Below are 26,187 nucleotides of genomic sequence, written 5' to 3' on the forward strand. Positions count from 1 at the left end.
CATTATGCTGACAGCTATTCCTGCCAATGCTATATAGATAGTCCCTTGCTCACTTTGTAACTGAATTCAAGCTAGCCTGGCTGATGAAGGGTGTTTCCCAGAAACCGGTCCCAGGATGCTTGTTTCCGGTTCAGGGAAGACCTGGCTTGGCAGCTCAGGCTGGACTGTTCCCATGAGGCACAGGGTCAAGACTGATTTGCATGTAGCGAGGTCTGAACTGAGATGGCGAAGTGAGCTATAGAATGATGATGGATTCAATCCAGATCTGTGACTGGGGGTGAGTGTCTGAAAGGTTTCAGCACTCCGTCCATCATCTCCTTGCTTTTGCTTTGTTCGCCCTAAGTTGGCAGGGTATGCCCAGACGTGGTTCCCTTGCTCGCTTTGCCACTGGGTTCAAGCTAGCCTGGCTGATTAAGGGTGTTATCCAGAAACTGGTCCCAGGATGCTTGTTTCCGGTTCAGGGAAGACCTAGCTTGGCAGTTTTGGGCTGGACTGTTCCCATGAGGCACAGGGTCAAGACTGATTTGCATATAGCTGGGTCTGAACTGAGGTGGCGAAGTGAGCTAAAGAATGATGATGGATTCAACCTAGATCTGTGACTGGGGGTGAGTGTCTGAAAAGTTTCAGTGCTCCGTCTATCATCTCCTTGTGTTTGAAATGCTATATAAATGAAAGCCTTCTTGGTGGTCATTTATAAATTTGGTGGGCGGTCCCTTCACCAGGGGGATGGTGTAATTTACTGCCAACATATAATTCGGCCCCTAAGTGTTTATTAAGAACCACTGGATGGTCTCAAATACAAAGTAGCTCACATTTTCCATGTTGGATATAAAGTAACAGCTCTTAGAATTCTGTTGTAGCAAACAGGAGCTTTTAAATGTTGTTATGTCATCTTTGATCTTACTCGAATGCACCGGTAGCCTTGCATGAGTTTGGCCTATGTCCAGGATCATAACAGAGGCTTTTGAGTAGAAAAAGTCAGGGTTCCATTGCCATTGCCATTCAAAGGCTAGGCAGCAGTGTGGGGGATATAGAGCCCATAGAGGGCACAGTACACATAAAGAGGCAGCAAGGAGCCTGAATAATCTTCCTGTCTCCAGTCCCGGCAGCAGGAAGCATCCATGCTCTTAGGCTTCCCTTAGCCAATCACAACCCTGCAATGTAGCATTGTGATTGGTCTGAGCGCTGTGGTTCAACGCTCAAACGGGGACAGGGAGTCTGTGCATGTTCCCCACCAGGCTGCATGCAGCCTGGTGGGGAACTTGCAAAGTGAGCATGACTGTTTGGCCGGACCGAGATGTGCATTCCTTCCCCCTGCTCTGGCCAGCCCGCCCTCCCCGCATGAAACAGAGCCACTGACTGCAATAGGAAAAATAACGATGCGTTATTATAATTAAAGTTTTCCTTTTGAGCAGTGGTGCAACATTCCACCTCCTTAGTAGAGGAGCCGCAACTGATGACTCGAAAGGTGAGAGGCGCATTATTGCTTATATTTTGAAAAATAGATCCCATTTTGGGATTTTCTCTTTCAAAATAAAAAATAAAACTGTTAGTTGTAGCATCACATTATGCTGACAGCTATTCCTACCAATGCTATATAGATAGTCCCTTGCTCACTTTGTAACTGAATTCAAGCTAGCCTGGCTGATGAAGGGTGTTACCCAGAAACCGGTCCCAGGATGCTTGTTTCCGGTTCAGGGAAGACCTGGCTTGGCAGCTCAGGCTGGACTGTTCCCATGAGGCACAGGGTCAAGACTGATTTGCATGTAGCGAGGTCTGAACTGAGATGGCGAAGTGAGCTATAGAATGATGATGGATTCAATCCAGATCTGTGACTGGGGGTGAGTGTCTGAAAGGTTTCAGCACTCCGTCCATCATCTCCTTGCTTTTGCTTTGTTCGCCCTAAGTTGGCAGGGTATGCCCAGACGTGGTTCCCTTGCTCGCTTTGCCACTGGGTTCAAGCTAGCCTGGCTGATTAAGGGTGTTATCCAGAAACTGGTCCCAGGATGCTTGTTTCCGGTTCAGGGAAGACCTAGCTTGGCAGTTTTGGGCTGGACTGTTCCCATGAGGCACAGGGTCAAGACTGATTTGCATATAGCTGGGTCTGAACTGAGGTGGCGAAGTGAGCTAAAGAACGATGATGGATTCAACCTAGATCTGTGACTGGGGGTGAGTGTCTGAAAAGTTTCAGTGCTCCGTCTATCATCTCCTTGTGTTTGAAATGCTTTATAAATGAAAGCCTTCTTGGTGGTCATTTATAAATTTGGTGGGCGGTCCCTTCACCAGGGGGATGGTGTAATTTACTGCCAACATATAATTCGGCCCCTAAGTGTTTATTAAGAACCACTGGATGGTCTCAAATACAAAGTAGCTCACATTTTCCATGTTGGATATAAAGTAACAGCTCTTAGAATTCTGTTGTAGCAAACAGGAGCTTTTAAATGTTGTTATGTCATCTTTGATCTTACTCGAATGCACCGGTAGCCTTGCATTAGTTTGGCCTATGTCCAGGATCATAACAGAGGCTTTTGAGTAGAAAAAGTCAGGGTTCCATTGCCATTGCCATTCAAAGGCTAGGCAGCAGTGTGGGGGATATAGAGCCCATAGAGGGCACAGTACACATAAAGAGGCAGCAAGGAGCCTGAATAATGGAAGGTGACATTCACAGATCAGAAGATGGCCTGCTACACAAAGGAATATGCATGGAAAGAGAGGTAATGCCCAGAGGAGATGGGGAAAAAACCTGCTTTCACCCATGCACGGGGCAGGTGGAGTGAGGAAATACATGAGATATTGATCTTGTTAAAGCAGAAATTCAGATCCATGTTAATTGCAAACATTCATGCTAATACCAATATTCATTTGCTCTTTTGAACAAAGAACTCCTTAAGACTGACAGCTGTGATAATGAGTATGTCTTCAAAACAAATCTAATACTAGTAATGCTAGGTCTTCTGCCTATGAATTCTAAGCCTATGTTTAGTGCCCAACCAAGATTCGAAGCTTCCAGGAACATAGGGCCAGATGTAGGTAAAATAAGTTTTGCGAGTCCTTAATAGCGATTCTTAGCTATTAAGGACTCGCAAAATGGAATGTATGTAGGAATTGCAATAATTGTGATTCTTTGATATTCCTTAATTGCGAATTGCAATCAAGGAATGCCTTCCCATTCATGCTTATGGGTCTAGAGGCCCATAGGAATGATTGGGAATTGCGCACGCAAACTGCGTGCGCAATTTCAAGGGTGCAAGGGTTCCAAAAGGCCACCCTGTTGCACCCCTCAAATGTGCATGTGTGCACATGTGGCGCACATACATGCCCTAAGGGCATGTATGTGTGCCACATGGCACTTTGAAAAAGCAAAAAGTGTTTTTTAAAGGAAATCGCAAATTACCACCAACTTGAAGTTGGTGGTCATTTGCGATTCCTTAAGGCAATATTGAATTTCAGCGTTTGCGATCGCAATTTGGCTTGCTATATCTGGCCCATAGACACTTCACAAGTCATTTGAAAACATGGTTATTTCCAAGATAACTAAATCATCCCAGAAAAAAATGTACACTGTAAAGTTTAATCTACAGTGTACAACTCTAGGATATGGAACAGCCCAACCGACACACTGCTTTCTATATTCAGGTAAGCTAAGAAGGGCTGCCCTGTTGTTAGCCTATAAATCCAACTGCGGGGAGTGATTCAGTTAAGGAATCAGGGAGCGGGATCCGTACAAAGTAAACAATACACTAAGAAACCTATTACAACGTATTTTGTATTCTTCAAAGAATTGTTTTGTATCATCCAACACCTGTACAAAGAACAATTATGTACTAAAGACATTTATTTGTAGACACAACAAACGTGACAAATTAAGGACGGAAACATCAAGAACAATTATAGGTAGAAGACATTACTTGGAATTGCTTTGAGACGCACTGCACATGTACAAAATACCTAATACTGGCACTTCATCACAAAATACTTTTTACCATTACAAGATGATTGTAATAAATTCACATAAATACTTAACATAGTCAAGAGGAAAAAACTGTTTAAAATCAATCCACAGATCTGACATTTATGTTTACAAGCATGCGTTCATATAACAAAAATAAGAGCCCAACATAAATTACATCAATATAGGAGATACAAATTTGTCCTCCTTATCTTTGTCAAAAGTCCCTAAATAAATGACCCAATGGGGTTGGGGCACAATGTTCCACCCTGTAGCCTCTAGGGAGAGGGGAAAACATTACTCTAGTTTATTTCTCTCAAGGGTGTGAAGTACCACAATGAGCTAACATCTGTGAAACGGTTTTGTGCTTACTGGCATACCTGTAAAAGTGGACCAAAACTCTCAGTGTGGCAGCATGTCTGGTCACAGTTAGGCTGCATGAGCTCATTCACGCAGGGTACTGTTCCGGAATGTATCAAGAGAGGCTTTTTTTTAAATGCCAGCAGCTAGCAGATTTGCTTCCATCAGGCGTGTTATTCGGAACTCTAGGAAACTTAGTTTAACACTACTCCTGATCTGTACGATAAATCTAAAAAGTGGTGTGTACTCATCCCTGAATTTTGTTGTTGGTGTGAGCTTCCAGGTTGTTAGAGTCGGGGATCTCTGGTTGGCGCAAGGTTGCCCTTGTGTCAAGCAGGAACCCTCTCCTCCACGTCAGGGCGCAGGATAACCCCTCGCGAATGACCCTTGCTCACCCTCTAGGTGCGTGGCGTGAGCAGCCAAGGCGATTCCTCAGGCGTTGTTGGTTAAGCACTTACAATCATACACACAGTAAATACATCAATCCCCCCAGAAACGGACACCAGCCTTGGGTATATATAAAAATACGATTCTTTATGTAAAAATAAGGTATATATATCTCAGCAGACTTATCACAAGACCAATAACGTTTTCGCTAGGCCACCAGGTTATACAGCAGGCAAATGTTCTGGGTTCGTAGTTTCAAATGGATACTTTGTAGTCTCTTTACTTGTAGTTCCAGTACTCACAGAGATCGGTTCCTGCGAACGGGGGAAATAAGGCGTTGCGGGCCCCGAGCCCGATACTGGAACTTCTTTCGTGATGTGGAGAGTCGGCACAGGTCGGTGCGACTCTCAGCTTGGGAAGTGTTCTTGGGTCCTCAATCAGCAGGTGTGGGCACGTAGGCAGGCGCGGCCAGCGACCCTTTAGCACGGCGGTGCCGGAGGGTCTCCACAGCGGGGGCGGCGCGGCCTGAGATGTCCGGGGATAGCGAAGCGGGGTCGCAGGGCACGGTCAGTGCAGCTGGATGACCCGGCGTAGATCACAGTCGTCGGACGGCTTCCGGCGGGAGGGGTGATAGCGCGGTCAGCGCGCTCCAGTAGCAGGCGGTGACAGGGATGCAGGCGGCCTGGCCCGGGGACAGAGAGCGGCTCGGGACGGAGCGGGGCTCTCACGGGTTTGAGGCAGGCGAGCTTCTGGGTGTCACGGCCCTAGGAGGGACGATGAGGGGCGCAGTCTCTTTCCAGCGAGATGCACACACGGCTCGAATTGGAGGACGAGCAAAAGCACAGAGAACCCACTGTTCCTGGGGTTCAGTTCAGGGGGCAAGCTCAGATCAAGCCCTTGGAGAATGTTCAAGCACAAAGTAGCAAAGTCTTCTCAGTAAGTCTCTTCCTCTCCTTTCTCAGCAAGGCAAGCAGCAGGCCAGCTCCTCCAGCGTCTTCTTCTCCTTCTAGTCGGGCAGAGGTTCTTTGTGGTAAACAGGATTCTGATTTCTTAGGAGCCAGGCTCCTACTTTTATACCATGATTCTTTTGTTCTTTAGCGCCAGGGGGCCTAGGCCTGGCTCAGTCCAGTTCTGGAGCACTTTGTTATGGTGACTCTGCTCTTTCCTTTCAGCAGCAGGGCAGAGACATCAGCCGCCCCACAGGGGGTGGCGCCGGCTTTGTGGTGGCAGAGCACAGGTCTATTCAAGAGTCAAGGTGTACTCCTCCCACCCATCCAGGTGTAATCTCTCTACCCACCACCTGGCAGCCAACCTGTCTCTGGGGATCCCCCCACCCTGCTCCTTACTGTTGCTAGGCAGAACACACACACACACACAGCAGAGGCGGACTGAGATGGTCAGGTCAGTAAATACTAACTTTCTAAAAGTAGTATTTACAAACCCAGGATATTAAAATAAACTTGACTACAAGAAGTATTTTATCATCCTGAGTTCAGGCATACTAAACTTGACACTTCTACCATGCTCTCTGAGTCCACTGGGGTCACAGCGTTGGCGTGATCCCGGCAGCCCATTCTGGCCTATGGAGAGCAGGTAGCCTTCAATAGTGAAGAACGGAAAGGGCTGTAATTCACTACTAAGACATGCCACACACACCAGGGCATGTCTTACCTTATGCCTACAATGCACCCTGCCCTTGGGCCTACCAGAGGGGTGGCTAATATGTAGGTAAGGGAAGGTTTAGGGACTGGCAAGTGGGGGCACTTGCGCAGTCAGCGCGACGGTCCCGGACCGCGCACAGGGTCTGCGGTGGCAGACCCTAGACACATTTTACAAGGCCGCTTCTGTGGGTGGCGCAACCAGCGCTGCAAGCCCACCAGCAGCATTGGCATTCACAAGCCCTGGCACCCCTGGTGTCCTTTACTGGGGACTGACAGTGAATCCAATAAACCAATCGTGAACATCAATTACAGGTACACTTTACTTAGGGAGCACTTGCACTGCGGCACGGATTAGCCGTGGCGCAGTGCCCTGCGCGGACAACACCAGAAAAACAGTCGAGGCACACCATCAAAAAGTGGAAGGGACACTCACGCCAAGGTGCCAGGTCTAACACGTGTCCCCTCCAGCTGAAATGTGGGGAGAACTACCCTTGCCCAGGGGGTTCCTCGTCACTAAGGCGGAAATACCTGGACAGACCGTCAGCGTTGGCGTGATCTGTACCAGGACGGTGTTCCACCGTAAAGTCCATACCCTGTAGGGAGATGGACCACCTCAACAGCTTCGGGTTTTCACCCCTCATTTGCATCAACCATCTGAGGGGCCTGTGGTCCGTCTGAACCCGGAAGTGAGACCCAAACAAGTAGGGTCTTAGCTTCTTCAGCGCCCAGACCACAGCAAATGCTTCTCGCTCAATTGCACTCCACCTACTTTCCCGTGGAAGTAACCTCCTACTGATGAAGGCTACGGGTTGGTCCCAGCCCTCCTCAGTCATCTGCGAGAGAACAGCCCCTACACCATGCTCTGAAGCGTCTGTCTGCACTAGGAATTCCTTGGAGAAGTCAGGGGCCAAGAGCACGGGCGCCGTGCACATGGCAGTCTTCAGGGTGTCGAAAGCTTTCTGACAGGTGTCAGTCCAAATCACGTTCCTGGGCTGCTTCTTAGAAGTCAGCTCTGTCAAGGGGGCAACGATCGTTCCATAGCCCTTGACAAACCTCCTGTAGTACCCAGTGAGCCCCAGGAAGGCCCTCACTGCGGTCTGCGTCTTGGGAGGTTCCCAAGCCAGGATGGTCTCAATTTTGGGTTGCAAGGGTGCCACCTTGCCACTCCCCACTTGGTGTCCCAAGTACACCACGGAACCCTGCCCGATCTGGCACTTGCTTGCCTTGATCGTGAGGCCTGCTCGGCGCAGCGCCATCAACACTTCCCAGAGGTGGCGCAGGTGCTCGGGCCAGGTGGCACTGAACACTGCGATGTCATCCAGGTAGGCGGCACTGAACGCATCCAGCCCAACCAGTACCTGGTTGACCAACCTCTGAAAGGTGGCAGGGGCATTCTTCATCCCAAATGGCATGACTCGGAACTGGAAGTGCCCATCTGGTGTAGAGAATGCTGACCTCTCTTTGGCCCCATCGGTCAAGGCGATCTGCCAGTACCCCGACGTTAAATCAAACGTACTGAGGAACCGGGCAGCTCCCAGCCGATCAATGAGCTCATCAGCTCTGGGGATGGGGTGCGCGTCAGTCTTCGTGACTGAATTGAGTCCTCTGTAGTCCACACAGAACCGGAGTTCAGGTGTGGCTCCCGGCGCAGCAGCCTTTGGGACCAAGACCACGGGGCTGGACCAAGGACTGCTGGAGGACTCAACCACCCCTAGCGCAAGCATTTTGGAGACCTCCTCCTTGATGCACGCTCTGACCCTGTCAGGTACCCTGTAAGCCTTGTGCTTCACAGGTAAGCTGTCTCCTGTGTCCACATCATGGACGCACCAATCTGTGACACCAGGAACCAGGGAGAATCGGTCGGAACATTGTCCCAGCAAGTGGCGGCAGTCTTCCTGTTGTTCGGGCGTCAGGGTGGGTGAGAGGTTAACTCCATCCACTGACCCATCTTTCTCCGAGGCCACTAAGAGGTCAGGGAGAGGCTCGGTCTCCTCTTCCATTCCATCATCAGTGGCCAGCAGCATGCCCACTTCGGTCCTCTCTAAGTGGGGCTTAAGGCGGTTAACATGTAGGACCCTCAAAGGGTTCCTGGGAGTCTGCATGTCCACCAAGTAGGTGATAGGACTTTTGCGCTCCACAACCTCAAATGGACCTGTCCACTTATCCTGAAGTGCACACGGCTCCACTGGGGCCAAGACCCACACCTTTTGTCCAGGTTGAAGCTCTACCAGAGTGGCATTCCGGTCGTACCACCGCTTCATCTCCTCCTGGCTGGCTTCCAGATTTGCCTCAGCAAGTTGCCTGAAACGCCGAGTCTGGTTTCGGAAGGCCAGCATGTAACTATATACATTCTGGGGAGGTTTCCTGGGAGATTGCTCCCAGCCTTCCTTTACCAAACTCAGAGGTCCTCTTACCGGGTGACCATACAGAAGCTCAAAGGGGCTGAACCCTAGAGACTTCTGGGGCACCTCTCGGTAAGCGAAGAGCAGGCATGGCAAGAGGACGTCCCACTTACGCCTCATTGGACCGTCCAGGCCCATGATCATGCCTTTGAGGGTTCGGTTGAATCTCTCAACCAACCCATTTCCTTGGGGATGGTAAGGAGTGGTGAACTTGTAGGTTACCCCACACTCCTTCTACAGGGATTTCATATACGTGGATATGAAATTGGTCCCCCTGTCGCTCACCACCTCTAGAGGGAATCCCACTCGGGAGAAAATTCCCATCAGTGCCCGTCCCACCACGGGGGCCGTCACTGTCCTCAGAGGGATGGCTTCAGGGTACCGGGTGGCATGGTCCACCAAGACCAGGATGAACCTGTTGCCCAGGGCTGTCTTGGGATCCAGAGGCCCCACAATATCAATACCCACTCGTTGGAATGGTGTACCGACCACAGGGAAAGGTTGCAGAGGAGCCTTGTGCTTCCCTCCGCTCTTACCACTTGCCTGGCAAGTCTGACAGGTTCTGCAGTAGGAATCTGAATTCCTGTGCATTTGGGGCCAGTAAAAGTGGGTGACAAGCCTGTCATAGGTCTTGTCCATCCCCAAATGTCCTGCTAAAGGCACATCATGAGCCAGCCCCAGTAGGAAGGTTCTGAACTTCTGGGGTCCCACCAGCACACGGGCTGACCCAGGTTCAGCAGCCTTAGGCTCGGAATACAGGAGGTCACTCTCCCAGTACACGTAGTGTGTTTTGGCCTGAACACCATTGGCCTGGTCTGCAGCCTGTTGCCGCATACCCACGAGAGAAGGGCATTCTTTCTGCTCCCTGCAGAATTCCTCCCTGGAGGGACCTCCTTCTTGCTGCCAATGGGTCAGCTCAGGCAGATCTCCCAGTTCGGCAATCTGTTCCCCGGTAGGCTCCAGAGCATCCCCCTCAGGGTCTACTTCCTCCTGGGCCGTGGGAACTTCGGGGGCCGGTTTCCCGCGCCTCCTGCGCCTTCTCCCTAAGGCCGGTTCCTGGACCTCTCCCTCAGGCTCCAGGACCCTCTCAACACCCCTACTGGCTGCCATGGACCGGGTGGTCACGCACGCCCAGTCGGGTAGACCCACCATCCTCAGATGCGTGGTCTTCTCCACCTTTTCCCAAGGGGAACTCTCCAGGTCGTTCCCTAGCAGACAGTCTACAGGCATGTCAGTTCTCACAGCGACTTGTAGAGTACCAGAGACCTCCCCCCACTCAAAGGGAACTTGAGCCATTGGGCAACGACTCTCTACGTTGTCAGCATTGACAACCCTACAGTAGGCATTAGGTACAATCTGCTCTTGAGACACCAGGTGTTGCCTCACTGAGGTCACGCTGGCTCCTGTATCTCTAAGAGCCTCCACCTTCCTTCCATTGATGGTCACCACCTGCCCATATTTCTTAGTGTTAGAGGGCAGGTAGGTTACAGGGACCATCTCACTGTCTCCTAGCGAGACTAGGGTCATCTGCCCGGGACCCCCACCCTCCTGGACTGCTACTTCCTCCCCAAAGTTAACACTAGCTACTTGCCGGGGGGGAGCACCAGTGGGTGCGGTCTTACCAAACAGGCGACACTTAGGATCAGAGGCAATGTGACCCGGGTCACCACACTTATAACAATTGAAGGGCCCCTTTGGAACAGGTCTACCTGTCGGGGCCCCGTTCTGCTGCGGGGGTGGGGGAGGCTGAGAACCCTTCTGCTGGTTCCCTTGGGAATTACTTTGGGGGCCTTTTTGGAACCCCTTCTGTTTACCCTTGTCCCCCCCACTCTTCTGCTGGGGACCCTGCCCACCTTTGGCGGAGTCTCCCACTTGACCCTTGTGGACCCTGGTGCTGAGCCAGCGGTCCGCCTCCTCAGCAAGCTTCCTCGGGTTGGACAGCTTGCTATCAATCAGGTGCTGGCGTAGCTCAGGAAAACATTGACTGGACAAGTGCTCCCATGCAATTAAATCAAGCAGCCCTTGATAATCATTCACTTTGCTACCCTTCACCCAACCATCCAGCGCTCTGCAGAAAAAGGTCACATACTCCACATACGTACTCTCAGGGATCTTCTTCGTCTCCCTGAACCGCTGTCTATATAGCTCCGGAGTTAACCCATACCTGGTCATTAAAGCTTCCTTCATATGGGGGTATGAGGTTTGGAGATCTAAGGGTAAATCTAACAGGGTGTCACGCCCTTCAGCAAGGAACCTTCCCCACAACCCCGCTCCCCAGTCTTTCTCAGGGACCCGGTGTGAGGACATGGCCACCTCGTAGGCCCTAAACCACTGCCCTATGTCATCCTTTCTAAAATACTCCTTTACTACATCTTTGGGGATGTACACCTTGGACTCTACCTGCACTGGTGGAGTGCTGCCACCAGAAGGAGCGGTGTCCAAACTTTTCGCCTTCAGCTCCAACTCCTTCAATCTGATATCATGATCCATTTGGCGTTGTTGTGCCTCCAGGGCCAACTTCTGCTTTTCCATTTCCATCTGTCCTGCCAACTTTGCCATCTCCATTGCATGCGCCCTGTCTGCTGCCCTGTCTGCCAGCTCCTCTGGCGACCGGACTCTGCTGGGCTCCTCAAGGTTGTCGGGTGGAACGATGTCCCCCGCATTCCGTAGGTCTCGTGACTCCTTCCAGGCTCTCAACGCCTTGGTGTACTGGGGCTTCCTCTTGCATCCAGCATGGGGGACTCTGAATTGTACACTGTAGCCTTTCAATTGCTCCATCGTGTAGCCTTCCAGTCTCTCCCAATCCACCTCATCGATTCCAGAAATCACAGAGAGGGCCCTCCCAGCGGAGTGCGAGCCAGGCATGGTTGCAGTAATGGCAGATGTCTCAACAAAGTTCAACAATTACAAACCTGTGGCTGCGTTATTTGGTCTGCTCTCACTATCTGGTGATTAATAATTCACTGTATGCAAATTACAAGTGCAAATCCGAAATCCCAACCGCTGCCACCAATGTTAGAGTCGGGGATCTCTGGTTGGCGCAAGGTTGCCCTTGTGTCAAGCAGGAACCCTCTCCTCCACGTCAGGGCGCAGGATAACCCCTCGCGAATGACCCTTGCTCACCCTCTAGGTGCGTGGCGTGAGCAGCCAAGGCGATTCCTCAGGCGTTGTTGGTTAAGCACTTACAATCATACACACAGTAAATACATCAATCCCCCCAGAAACGGACACCAGCCTTGGGTATATATAAAAATACGATTCTTTATGTAAAAATAAGGTATATATATCTCAGCAGACTTATCACAAGACCAATAACGTTTTCGCTAGGCCACCAGGTTATACAGCAGGCAAATGTTCTGGGTTCGTAGTTTCAAATGGATACTTTGTAGTCTCTTTACTTGTAGTTCCAGTACTCACAGAGATCGGTTCCTGCGAACGGGGGAAATAAGGCGTTGCGGGCCCCGAGCCCGATACTGGAACTTCTTTCGTGATGTGGAGAGTCGGCACAGGTCGGTGCGACTCTCAGCTTGGGAAGTGTTCTTGGGTCCTCAATCAGCAGGTGTGGGCACGTAGGCAGGCGCGGCCAGCGACCCTTTAGCACGGCGGTGCCGGAGGGTCTCCACAGCGGGGGCGGCGCGGCCTGAGATGTCCGGGGATAGCGAAGCGGGGTCGCAGGGCACGGTCAGTGCAGCTGGATGACCCGGCGTAGATCACAGTCGTCGGACGGCTTCCGGCGGGAGGGGTGATAGCGCGGTCAGCGCGCTCCAGTAGCAGGCGGTGACAGGGATGCAGGCGGCCTGGCCCGGGGACAGAGAGCGGCTCGGGACGGAGCGGGGCTCTCACGGGTTTGAGGCAGGCGAGCTTCTGGGTGTCACGGCCCTAGGAGGGACGATGAGGGGCGCAGTCTCTTTCCAGCGAGATGCACACACGGCTCGAATTGGAGGACGAGCAAAAGCACAGAGAACCCACTGTTCCTGGGGTTCAGTTCAGGGGGCAAGCTCAGATCAAGCCCTTGGAGAATGTTCAAGCACAAAGTAGCAAAGTCTTCTCAGTAAGTCTCTTCCTCTCCTTTCTCAGCAAGGCAAGCAGCAGGCCAGCTCCTCCAGCGTCTTCTTCTCCTTCTAGTCGGGCAGAGGTTCTTTGTGGTAAACAGGATTCTGATTTCTTAGGAGCCAGGCTCCTACTTTTATACCATGATTCTTTTGTTCTTTAGCGCCAGGGGGCCTAGGCCTGGCTCAGTCCAGTTCTGGAGCACTTTGTTATGGTGACTCTGCTCTTTCCTTTCAGCAGCAGGGCAGAGACATCAGCCGCCCCACAGGGGGTGGCGCCGGCTTTGTGGTGGCAGAGCACAGGTCTATTCAAGAGTCAAGGTGTACTCCTCCCACCCATCCAGGTGTAATCTCTCTACCCACCACCTGGCAGCCAACCTGTCTCTGGGGATCCCCCCACCCTGCTCCTTACTGTTGCTAGGCAGAACACACACACACACACAGCAGAGGCGGACTGAGATGGTCAGGTCAGTAAATACTAACTTTCTAAAAGTAGTATTTACAAACCCAGGATATTAAAATAAACTTGACTACAAGAAGTATTTTATCATCCTGAGTTCAGGCATACTAAACTTGACACTTCTACCATGCTCTCTGAGTCCACTGGGGTCACAGCGTTGGCGTGATCCCGGCAGCCCATTCTGGCCTATGGAGAGCAGGTAGCCTTCAATAGTGAAGAACGGAAAGGGCTGTAATTCACTACTAAGACATGCCACACACACCAGGGCATGTCTTACCTTATGCCTACAATGCACCCTGCCCTTGGGCCTACCAGAGGGGTGGCTAATATGTAGGTAAGGGAAGGTTTAGGGACTGGCAAGTGGGGGCACTTGCGCAGTCAGCGCGACGGTCCCGGACCGCGCACAGGGTCTGCGGTGGCAGACCCTAGACACATTTTACAAGGCCGCTTCTGTGGGTGGCGCAACCAGCGCTGCAAGCCCACCAGCAGCATTGGCATTCACAAGCCCTGGCACCCCTGGTGTCCTTTACTGGGGACTGACAGTGAATCCAATAAACCAATCGTGAACATCAATTACAGGTACACTTTACTTAGGGAGCACTTGCACTGCGGCACGGATTAGCCGTGGCGCAGTGCCCTGCGCGGACAACACCAGAAAAACAGTCGAGGCACACCATCAAAAAGTGGAAGGGAAACTCACGCCAAGGTGCCAGGTCTAACACAGGTGGAGTGAGGCAGTGTTCTAATTATTTTGTGTACTTGTTTCTTCACAATAATATGTTAATACAAGCAAATGTGCTGATGAACATAAAACAGTTTGAACCATATTAGACTTTGTGTTGATAAACACCCATTTTCAAAGTGATGAGAGGGAATATAAACCTATTTAAACAGATAGTAACATCAATATTAACAATATTAAATACCATTGAGCTTATTGCACCTCCTAGTCAAAGTGATCTACCACATAGTTCTTCGCAGGCATACATTGCCATGGACATTTAAATCAGCACTAGAGTGAAGAACACCTTTGGACATACCATCTTTTAAAAATTCACCTTTTAATGAATCTAGTTAATTTGTTGTTGTACATAGCAAAAGATACATGGCACCAATAAATGCGCTAATCATGGGGTGTAAGAAGCATGCATGTGAAAATATCAAAACTGGAGATGAAATCTACAATCATTTGCAAATCAAGTAGGTAATGGTCAATTTCCCAAATGTGTGTATTCATAGAAGTATTATACTGGGCGTTCATCACCATTTTATGTGAGTATCTATTAAGATACAGGGAGAGAGCAAGGTTGGCCAGTCTTACCAGATTTTAGCACAGATTCAGAACAAGTACAAAAGAGCTTACTTTCAAGACCTAGGAGTAAAGAGGGTTTCGATTGAGAATGGGAAACGTCCAGAAGAACAGCATTTTAGATATTTATTCTCATATTACCTATGTGCGAAGACCATCTGTATTGTTTTTTGCATAGATGATAAGCTTTGCGAATTAGACCGTGTACAAGTTTTCAGACTTAGACTATTGAGTCCAAGATAATCTCATTAGGGATATGAAGGTCCTTGATCTGATGTTAGGTTTTTAAAACCCTGTGATATTCTGTCAGACATTTTTTTCTACAAATGTCTATTAGTTCTTGTGTTACTATTTCATGCCAATGCTGTCTTGAGATTGATGTAGCATTAATTTCCCCAATTTAAAATCCTCAACATTTATCTCAATTTATTTCTAGCAGATGCTTAAATCAACATTAATCTTTGCTTTATTCTTTCTCTTCAGGCCAAGGCTTGGATGCTTCTCTATTCCAGGATTGCCTTCAAGATCTGAGATGTGTGAAAAGCTTACAACAGAATTTGGTTGATACTGGTACTGGCCCTGAAGCTAACAAGATCAAGATCTGCAAAGTTTCCTCTCTGAGCGTTATGTGCATTGGTAAGCAAAGCCCACTTATTTGGCTTTCTTTTAAATAAACATGACCTACCAAACAGTCATCTGGAAATCTTACGACATCTGGTCTCCATGAGCGTAGAAGATATTGCTTGCCTCCTTGCAGCCTCCCATTTCTGTGCATAACAGGGAACACTGACCACATTTTGCCTAATAATCCAGTAAGGCTCCATGCTTATAAAAGTTCTTTGACCTCTAAGCAACTGAGTAGGGATAGCCCCTACTTGTTTCCAGCAAGCGATGTGCAGGAATTTGTTGTCATGAATGTTTGCTTTTCCTGGAATTTCTTAGTCAGCCAACTGTGGTCATGTGTCTGCATCAATTTCATTTGAGTGCTCGTTCTGTGAACTGAGCTCCTGGCAGTTTTTGTTCCTTAAGGGACAGGTTTTGTGGGACTCAAATGATGAAATCTGTGAGCCTGTCAGGAAGCATGAACACAGTGTCTTTCCTAGGATGCAAAAACAGTCAAGGGATAGAGAGTCTAAGGTAAAGAAAATGCACTTATTATAATAGTTGAGTTTTTGGTCGCAAAGCCTGCGATTTGAAAAATCACTGGCTTAGCAACTGCATTATCCAAAGATGCAATGTATTGAAAGGCACAGTGTGGTTCGCAAATGTCTTTGCAAGGCACAAAGTACAATTTGCAACCCCTTATAAACCATTAGGAAAAGGGGACATGAAAAGGGAATCCTCGCTTCCTAATGATTCTCATTCGAATTGCTGGATAAAGACTCCCAACGAGGTGGTTATCAATTTGGAAATGTAACAGTCAATGAAGGACAGCTTCCACGTTGTGATGTGGCTTGTGGGCATTTGGAGGGGGAGCACGTGGCATTCAGTGGAATGCTGCACGTGCCACCCGAGGTCCTTCATATCATACCAATTCCTGTCTGATTGCAGCCTCTGTACCTTTATGGGCAGGGATTGCAATCAGAAAAAAACATACCAATTCGCAATGTAGGTGCTTGTTTGGATATCTGCTGCCAGTACTGTCCTCTATCCCTGCATACAAACTTTGGTAGGATTACCAGCAGAATCCTCTCTCTTTAATATCAATGGGACACAGTTCTGTGAGTCCTACAGAAATACTTTTTTGCACTGTATTAAACCTCCACATCTTTTGTAGTGTAAAATAAATCCTGTGTCACTCTCAGACCACCAGTCACTGTGCAAGGACGCCTGTTGGCTTGTGACCACGTGCCTTGTATATATAAGCCTATGTACGTTTATGTGCATATGAAGCCCAGTGTTGGTTTCTCAGGCAGTGGTAGAAAGCTCATTGGTTGAAGTGGATTCATGACAATTCATAATGCGAAACTTATATAATATACTCTTATATATCTGTGTGAATCACCAAAACGTTGCATTCCCTAAACTATTATTTTTTACTATCATTTGGAGAAATACATGCTATTTAATGCAGCATTAAGAAAGCAGTTATTTAATTAGCCCTTATTTCGTCTTCTCACCAAAGGGGTGTAAGGTGGTAACATGAAGAAATGCACCGCGGTGCACTGAAATCCATTATTGCAAATACGTGCCTCCACCGGGACTCGGAGGTGAAAGGAAACATGTTGCTGCTATATAGAAAAGTAAATACGCAACTGACCACTCGCCTTGTGATAAAATTATAAACTTCTACAAAGTGAAATATTGGGCTAAACCAGCTTCACAGCAGTCAAAGGTGAAGGAGACATGGATGCGCCATCCATCTCTGTAAAGTGAGGCCATGCAGGATCTGTAAAGCTATTTTAATATGCACCACAGATTATAAGCGTTTAAGAGGTCTTTTCCAGGAAGCATTTTCGTATATAATCCAACATAAACCACTCCCACTTTGAAATGGGCGTTTTTGCAGGCTTGTTGGATTGATAGCTGTACATTTGTGGGCGCACGATCATAGTGGTCCAGATGAAGATAAGATAGACTGACAAAATGATTTATGAATGAAAGATAAATTATGTTTTGTGAATTCGATTTGCAATCAAGCAAGTGATATTTTGGGCCCAAAAAGTGAACCATACTCACAGAAAAGTTTCCAATTTTGGACCACATTGGTATTATTTTAAGTCAAATTATGCACTTTAAGTTCAGTATATATAGGTAAAGGGTTCTCTCGCTACTGTAGGTTCTGTTTATGACTTGCACTTATACTGAGCATTTGTCTGAGCTCTCCTGTGATCTCCCGTGACTGCTATCGTGAGTAGGGTTTTTCCTGCTATCTTGTTAATCATGTGTCGGTGTGCATTTTATCCTGCGATTGGTATTTTTTTATAAACTGTATGTGACATGATCTCCCGCTGTTGCTATTATGAATAGGGCTTTTTGCTACTATCTTTTTATATATTATTAATCATGCGATTATGCATACTTTTTACTTGTCAATGGTATATTTTGTAACCTGCATGCTGCTGTTTTTATTTAAATTCTGGGTGCTCTTTTTTATTGCGAATGTTTGCCATGATTTTAATTAATCGTCTGAATCGAATTAAATTTAAACTTAGGTCAAATCAGTAAATTCATTTTTACAACATCTAATATTTTTAGGGGAAATGATTGAAGTTTTGCCATTAATTGTGGGTTGTTTAGGAATTACTCTTCCTGCGTGTAGTATAAGCAGTGCAATGGTACGTAATTGACTTAGGCTGTAGGGAATTATGCTATTGTGAAGGGTTTTGTCAAGGTACCGGTTCCCCGTCCCTCTGCACTATTTTCCTCATTACTGATACCACTTTTATAGGAAGTTAACTTGCATCCATTTGCTTCCTTTCAATAGTCATTGTACTTAGTCTGCCATTCATACAAATAGTGTTATTTGAAGAACCACAGAAAGAAGATGTTAATCATTGACAATGAATGTGATCTGTAGAGAGATAAGAGTCCATGTAAGAACCTGGAATTGTGGTAATGCTCTTTGCTAAGTCACAGTTAAACAATGCATGGATGGAAACCTGATAGGCATGGGTGCCTAAAGTTACAGCTGACAGAAGCCATAACAATATGCAGATTTGCCTGGCACTCTTCCAGATGAAGCTGGCGGCTTTATGCAGATCCTGCCACAATAGCACAATAAGTTATCCCTTTTCTGTAGCACATCAGCCTTGTGTAGGGCACGATTGTGCAGGTCCCACCGTCCGTACCGATTTAAGCTGACTTTGCCTTCTAATGGACCCCTATTTGTTGAGTGATTACTGTTTGGTGCTTCCCCAGCCCTCCAAGTGCTATCCCAAGGAATTCTTCCTCTTACAAAGTGTAATCCCCAAATTGGGAATTGGGAAGTCAGAGGGCAGACAGGGTATACTGGAACACCAAGCATGGGCCATGTGCCACTAGTGTGCTGGGACCCATCCTACTATGGCTCTGTAAAGTGGACCAGCTGAAATCCTTTCTGCACTTGACTCTCAGGTCAGTGAGAGCGAGCCGCCAGAGGCTTCTCAGAGAGGTAGTGTGGGGTGCTTGAACTCAACACTTGGCAATCAACAATCAAGCAATACACTCAATAACTCCAATGTCCAACCCATTGCTTATCATTTAAAAGAAAGAAGTGACTTTTAATCATACAGTTGTACTAAATTCTACACAATGCAATGCAGTATAGTGTCCTTGGATGTGATTGAAGTTCATGATACTACACTCTTCCCATCCTTCTCTACTAATCCATTCGCAGGTAGACCCCTCTCTTCTGAGTCCTCCACTCTCTCTAAGAAAAAGAATGTATCATGAATTAAGTGGAGATGTAGCCTTTTTGTGCTTAAAATCAATTGTAAACTCCTAGTTCAATTTTGCCCCCTTGCGGTAGTGGAATGGCATGTTTAAGTCCTCAATCGTTCCTTGAAGGCTCAATGACCCTCCTGTGCATCTGCTGCATGGGCTTGGTGAGTATTAAGTGTGCTGAGTCACATGGAAAGCCAGCTTTTGGTTTGTCCTTGGTCCATGAGTCTATGGCACTGCCACAGGTGCAAACCTGAACACAGCGGTCTCCAATGGAGATAATGATGCTGCCCACCTGGGCAGAGGACAGTCCTTGCCCGAACCCGGCCAAACGTTGTCACGGCAGTTGTAGTCCCGATTTGACTGGCAAAAGATTAGGTAGGTGACACCAGGCCTAAGATAATTATAGTAACTGCAGCCCCTGTCTTGGCCTACGATGATGATAGCAGTTAAAGCCTCCTTCCGGGCCTTTGATGTTCACACAGTTGCAGTTCGTATTGGGAGTCCAATGATCACAGAAGTGCAGCTTCTATATGGGCTTACCATCATCACTAAGTTGCAACTCTGACTGAGCCTATGATGATCATGCAGTTGCAGCCCAACTGGTCCTCCAGTTTCATGGCTGTTATGGTTCCCACCAGGGACCAGGTTTAGAGACCAGGTGTAGTTGACAAACAAGTCACCCTTAACTTGCTGTTGTGCATTCACCTATCTCTCAATGTCCCTCAGAGACCCAGGACATGCTGGCCCTCTCTCCTAGGCAGTCCTAGACTCCCAGACTGTCTCTCATCCTGCCCTCTCTCTCAACAGCAGGCAGGGTTCTAGGTTCATCAGGGTGGACCCAGAGCTCCTGCAGCAGAAAGTGAAAGGTCTTCTCGCCTTTGGGAAACTAGCTGTTATGTAGACATCAGCCCTGGTTGCACAGCAGTCCTTTAAGTACTTTGTGCTTATGTCCTTATGTGTTATACCCAATACAGAAACAGTAATCCACTGGCAACAATAATGGCACGCTTGGTGTGCCGCCCATGTCACAAGACAGGTCTAGGACTGCACATAGTCAGGGACAGGCCTAGGTCTCTGCACACACACTGGATTAGGATGACTCCAGGGCCAAAATAAACGTCCGGATGCCAAATATATATGCAGTTAGGCACTCAAGCAGAAGACCACATCTGCCTGTCATGCAAGGGACATTTCCCTCCCAGCACAAGGGAACAGGGAGACAGCTTATTTGGAAAATGTCTATGAAAGCAGGCTACTTTGAAGAGCATGCACTAAAGAGGTCGCTCCCAGAAACGTTCAGAAGCAAAATACCCTCTTCAGTTGAACAAATAATGTAATTGTCATCATTAGACACAGGAGTTAAGGACATCATCAACTTCATACACTATGGATTCTATAGTGAGCTGACAGTCATAGTTTAAGATTTACCTGACCCATCATCTTTAACACAGGAACGTGACTTACAGAGTGAGGCATGAAATTAGGGTGAGAGCCCAATAAGTTCAGAAAGCATGTTAACAAAGTCAAATTGTCACCCATCTGCACATCGGAAGCAGGAGAACGCTTGTGGTCTGGATGCCCTTTGTATATGGCTTTCACCAAATGGGACACAACTCAACAGTTCACTTGCTGTAAAGAAAGCAATTGTTCTGTCAGAGGAACTAGTCATATGAGAAAACTATAAGGGAACATAAAAGGATAGAAACAATAATTACAAGATAGTGGTGAGAACCTTGAGGAACTGTGCAGTTAATTTTCACTTGCAAATTAATTCATTATTAGATAACGAATCAGGTTGGTCTTGTTGCTGAGTCATAAGGAAGCAACAGAGATACTGTACTATTGCCTGATTTGAATGCTTTGTGTACCTATGTATCTGCAGATTGTAACTCATTGACTAGAAGTGATATATAACCAAATATGATAAGAGTCTATCCTGAAATCTTACAGTAAACTTAGTCCTACATCTGTAACACTTGTTTTTTTGGACGAACGTTTAACCTGAATGATTAAGAAAAAGTCTGGCTAACTCAGGTGCTGATGGTAGCTTGATCAGTGCTATGAATTGTCACAACATCCTAAGGAAATCGATTTCCATTAAAACTCTCAATACAAAAAGGTTCTTTGTAAATTCCATGGTTAAGACAATCTAAGCTTGCTGACATATCAGCAAGAGTTATAGCAGTCTTAAAGTTATTCTATGACCAGGCTTAGCCTGTGCACATTGTATATGCTTTTAGACATTTCTTCACACTGTGTCAAAGTTAGGGCCACCAAAAGTGATGGAAGAATAAGGCAAGCGTATTTCTGTCGCCTGGATGTCCTGTCGCAGTAATATCACAACCTGTTGTGAGGATTTTCTTTTGGCACTCTTCAGTGGGGATTTATAGGCATTGTTTAACGATTCAGTAGTTGCCTTGTTATTGTCTATCTGCTACAGGCTGTTGTAACCACTGAACTGGATTGATTTGTCCCTGTGTGAGCCTCACATGCTGCAGAAATTGCCACAATTTGTCCCTGTGATCTCCATGTGGTCTGTCACCAAAGTGCTTGGCTGGGAAGATGACTTTCACCTTTGTTTGGCTATGTTTTACTTTATCTTGAAAGTAAATCCACTATCCAATTGCGGCGTCCAGTTTAATACATTTCTTCATGTTAGAAATGAGAAAAGAAAAGGGTTCACCTAGCTTGTCTAGGGTGGGCACGTTTCATAGATCTCAGGAGTTGCAAGTTCTTGTGATCATTCAAACAGTAAGAACCCTCCAATGCTTAAATACGTCTTTGTTGTCATTAGTTCATGGTCGTAGATGGTACAAGTCTGTTCTTTTTCTGGGCATATTTGAGAATAATATGCAACTGGAGGAAGCATTTTGGTCATTGTGCCCCACTGGGACAAGCACTCAGCAATGGCTAATGGTGAGGCATCAGTTTTAATGATATTAAGCACTTCCATATCTGGAGGTCTACAGATGAGATCCATGGTAAATGTTTTCTTTACATTTTGGTATGCCTCCTTTTGGTCTGACTCCCTTGAATCAGAACTTCTCTCATTGATAAAAGTGTGGGGATAGCTAATGGCAGAAAAATCACTTAAAAACTGTTTGTAATTGTGAGCAGAGGCCCGAATCTCCTTCACAGTAGAAGATGCACGGAATTCTTCCCTGCACTGATTTTTGCAGGATCCATGCTATTCCCTTTTTTTGAGATATCTAATTCCAGGTACACAATGGCCTCCTTGAACTCACAATTTCCTAATTTGGGAAACAGACAAAGCTTCAATAATCTGCTCACCCTTATCTTCATTTATTCTGGGCGTAAATCTTACTTGTTTGAATAAAAACTGGATATTCACAAGCTATTCCATAACACCACTGTCTAGAACATCTCTAAATATGTTGTTAGCAAAGTACTGGAAGATGGATGTGGCATTGCATACAATCAACAGCATCACAAGATTTTCACAGTACCCTTATCGTGCATTGAAAGCCATCTTCATACAAAGTGCACTCAGAGAAGTGATTCCCACTTACCCACTAGAACCAGCAGATTTTAGCCCACTCACGTCAATAAATACAGATAATAGCGGAGAACACATTACTTCCAGGCTATATAAAACTTGCCTTGCATTACTACCGCGACGAGACACTAAATTCAGAGATGCTTGGGCACACGGACATAGGACAGCCACTCACAGACGATGTTTGGAAAGAGACCAAGTTGATTTCCTGCAACCACAGACACAAGTTATTACATTTTAATATTCTCAGATGAGCCTATGCCACACCACAGCAGGTGGTTCGGATCAAAAGTACCACTTTCACACATTGCCCTACATGCAATTTACAGGCCGTGCCTTTCCTCCACATGACCTGGTCCTGCAACACCATTAATGCTTATTGGCAGGAAATTTACGGCTTACTACAACAGATGGTGGGGATACGGATACCAGCTACCCCATTATTAGCTTTGATGGGCTACACCCAAAAACATGCGTAGATTCACAGCAATGGCCATGTTGCTGGCAAAACGAGAAATAGTACTTCGCTGGGGCACTAGGCAAAAACCTACAGCTCAGGACTGGCTAAAACATATGTCGTATTGCAACACTACAAGAGACCTATATGCCGAACTACAACCCCCCCCCCCCACTTCACGACCCAAAGACATATGGCAGCCTCTCCGGGAATTCCTTCGCTTACAAGGCACACAGAGCACACCAACTAGTCAGGAACGACAAGGAACGAGCCAGGACACACTGAGAATCAGAGCAATTGAACTGTACTCAACACACCGTATAGGCCCCAGATAGGGAACAAGCATACACAAGTGAAATAGTAGGGAACCATGTAGCCCGTGTCAACGATCACTGCACATTCTAAAGGAAGAAATGTATAATTTTACTTATCTATGTTTTATGATGTCAGTAACTTTTATTCATTTATTCAAAAGCTGCAAGAACTGTATCTGTACATCTAGATATTGTGAATTCATGTATGCTGTTACTAAAAATGACAAACTAAAAGTAAAAAAAAAAGAAAAAGCCATCTTCCACTCATCACATCCAGATATATTGATCAGGAAGTCTTGTTCATCTGTTTCAAAATCCACTTTATTGAAGTTTTGATAACAGGCGTACATCAGTCCAGCCAATGTGTTTCATCCAACAGGACTTCATCAGGGTTGGGTGTGTTTCTCAAAGGAGCAAACAAACTTTCCTTTAGTATTGAAAACAAGAGGATAAAAGGTGTCCCCAGGATGTCCTCGTTCCAAGGACTAAAAGGTATAGTACCTTCTGGCGTGATCTGCCGTATCTGTTTTCAAGTCTCAAATGCCGAGCAGCCGATCAGTGATGTTGTGTCCATGGGTATTCCAATCAGTGTTTAAAAAACATTATCATTGTTCCTGACAGGTCAAGAAGAAATGATGGGGCTCACCGCTGGTCTTTCCATACAGATGGCGACCACTTTTTTATACACTATGGATTTAGACAGCATAAATGTAATGGTGCATTTAGGAAACCACTTTTCTGCACTTTTGTTTTTCAATTGTGTCAAGAGTCTTGAAAAATCCTCAGGCCTGCATGCCAAGAAATGGTGAAAAAAAGTGTTGGCTGTCTTGCTGCTCTCTTCATAAATAAATAAGCATGAAAGAGAAATAAAAGGGAAGATACATCTCTTCAAATGGATAGTTTTGTCTTTTTATTGCTTACCTCTTGTACTAGTGTGCCAGTGAGATTTTGAGAAACTGTGACAAACAAAGAAAAATACTTAGCCGAAACAAAACGTAGTCTTAAGGTAAAAGTTTATTCAAGGTGATCAGCACTCTGTACCCTTTTTCACAGTCCACAGGTGGGTTAGCATATGTGCTGGAGCCAAAAAGTCGGGTATATGAACTTTTCAACCAGAAGAATTCACACTAACGTTCAGAATTTTCAGGCACTGTTCTGCAGCAAACTGACAGCTTTATTCAAACCTTCTGTCCTTGATCCATATGTGATCCCTTTTGTATTGCACAGCCAATCTTGAGTGGATCATCCCACCTCACGTAAGCAAATATCTGGGTCCCGGCTGCCAAAGCCACCATGTCGTTACACTCCTTGCTGATTTACTCTGACTGCTCTTTCTATCCCAAACTCCATTAGATGGGTGATTATTGTTCGGTGTACGCACAGCTCTGTCACTGTGGCAGGCAGCTGCAGGGCAACATAGTCTGTTTGCAGTCTTTTGAAACAGCAGAATGTTCTAATGACCAAGTGGCACAGAAACAGTTGTTATAGCCAGATAAGGCAAACTGTCTGACCACTGTGACTCACCGATGTAGTATCTTGCAATGTTTTATGATGGAACCCTTTTGGCTCATAAAGGACTTCGTAGAGCCGTGACATAAGCATCAGAGCGCTATGCCATTGAAGCTTGTTTTAAAGTGTTGAGTTCACAGTTAGATGCAGCAAAATAAAGACATATATTACTGAGCTTTGTGTCTGGTGTAGTAATTGCTGGGTACCCAGGCTGGGCAAGATGCTACAAATGGTGACAAGCATGGGTTAAATAACCGCAGGAATGATCATGTTCTCCCAGCGAGTTTGCCGTGGTTCAAGCAACCTGCTTGTTCGTGCCACGTGTGTCGCTTCATGCATGTGGAGTCAAAGTGCAACTGCAGCCACTGTAAAGCAATTGAAGACAACAGAAGTGTTGTAAAGAATGTATCCATTGATGGTCGAGAACCTGCTGGTCAAGCCATAAATAAATGTACCACGCTGCCACAAAAGATAAAGGTGCCATTATACAGAGTGTTAACGCTGAAAGCTGATTTAATCCAGTTTACGAAGAGCAGCTGATGATTAATATAACTTGCAAAATAACACTGCGAACAGAAGTGCTGCAAGATTGAGATCAACCAGGTGTTAGGAAATGTAAATTGACATTTAGAAGAAAAGAGGTAAATGTCTACCGAATACACAAAAGAGAGTCATTGTACCACAGCACTCTGTGAAGTTGGTCCAAGGAGAAGTGTTTGGGGTTGTGCTTACGGGGCCATCCATGACCAAAGAGGGTCATTCACAAAAGTTTTCAAGTGGGGCTCAGGGCAATTCCACAGGTTTTTGGAAAATAAGGAGCTGAGAGCAACTATCAGAATAGTGAAATTTCTCAGGTGGCAGCGAATAAAGTCACATTTCTAGCTATCATGAAAGATGAGTCAGAGGCCTGCACGTTGCAAGGCCTCACAAATGAGTAGCCTAAATCAAGTCATAGGTATCTACCCACAGTGTCAGTAAGTTCCACACTGCTCTACAACACTGTTGTGTTCCTAAAACTACCACCATCTTTTGAAATCCCAAAAAAGCTCAATATTGGCGATAAATAGACTATTTAGATAGAGACCTTTGATGATTTCATTGATGCACTTGAAGAGACTGATAACAAAAAGATTATCAAGTATCTCAAAAATCTTGCTGGTGATGGTATGATAGAAGTAAAAAGAAAATGCCACAAACTGACAAAGAAATTGCATATTTTCAGATTAAAGAAACGCTGTATCTAAAGTTCAATCCAGTACCAAACGTTGATTACAAACGATACGTTTTGAGTCAATAATGCCAAAACATTGGTGAAATTTTTGATGAATTTGTGGAGAGACCCAATACGCTCATTAAACACTGTGGGAGAAAGGAATTTAATGATGATGAACTATGCGACTTAGAGTTATTGATGGATGCTTGTCTGATTCATTCAGATGAAGAATGCT

The 26,187-nt window shown here is 46.5% G+C and overlaps 1 long non-coding RNA gene across 1 annotated transcript in view; it reads left to right on the top strand.

The window, feature by feature from the left end:
* Positions 1–23,957, top strand: part of LOC146797746 (uncharacterized) — a 1,134,092-nt gene extending 1,110,135 nt beyond the window's left edge. The window contains exons 7-8 of the long non-coding RNA XR_014969036.1: positions 15,061–15,213; positions 23,852–23,957. This is a non-coding gene — a long non-coding RNA (uncharacterized LOC146797746). The remainder of the gene's footprint in view (positions 1–15,060; positions 15,214–23,851) is intronic.
* The last annotated feature ends 2,230 nt before the right edge of the window (positions 23,958–26,187 follow it).

This window comes from Triturus cristatus, chromosome 9 (assembly GCF_964204655.1).
Source record: "Triturus cristatus chromosome 9, aTriCri1.1, whole genome shotgun sequence".
NCBI lineage: Eukaryota > Metazoa > Chordata > Amphibia > Caudata > Salamandridae > Triturus > Triturus cristatus.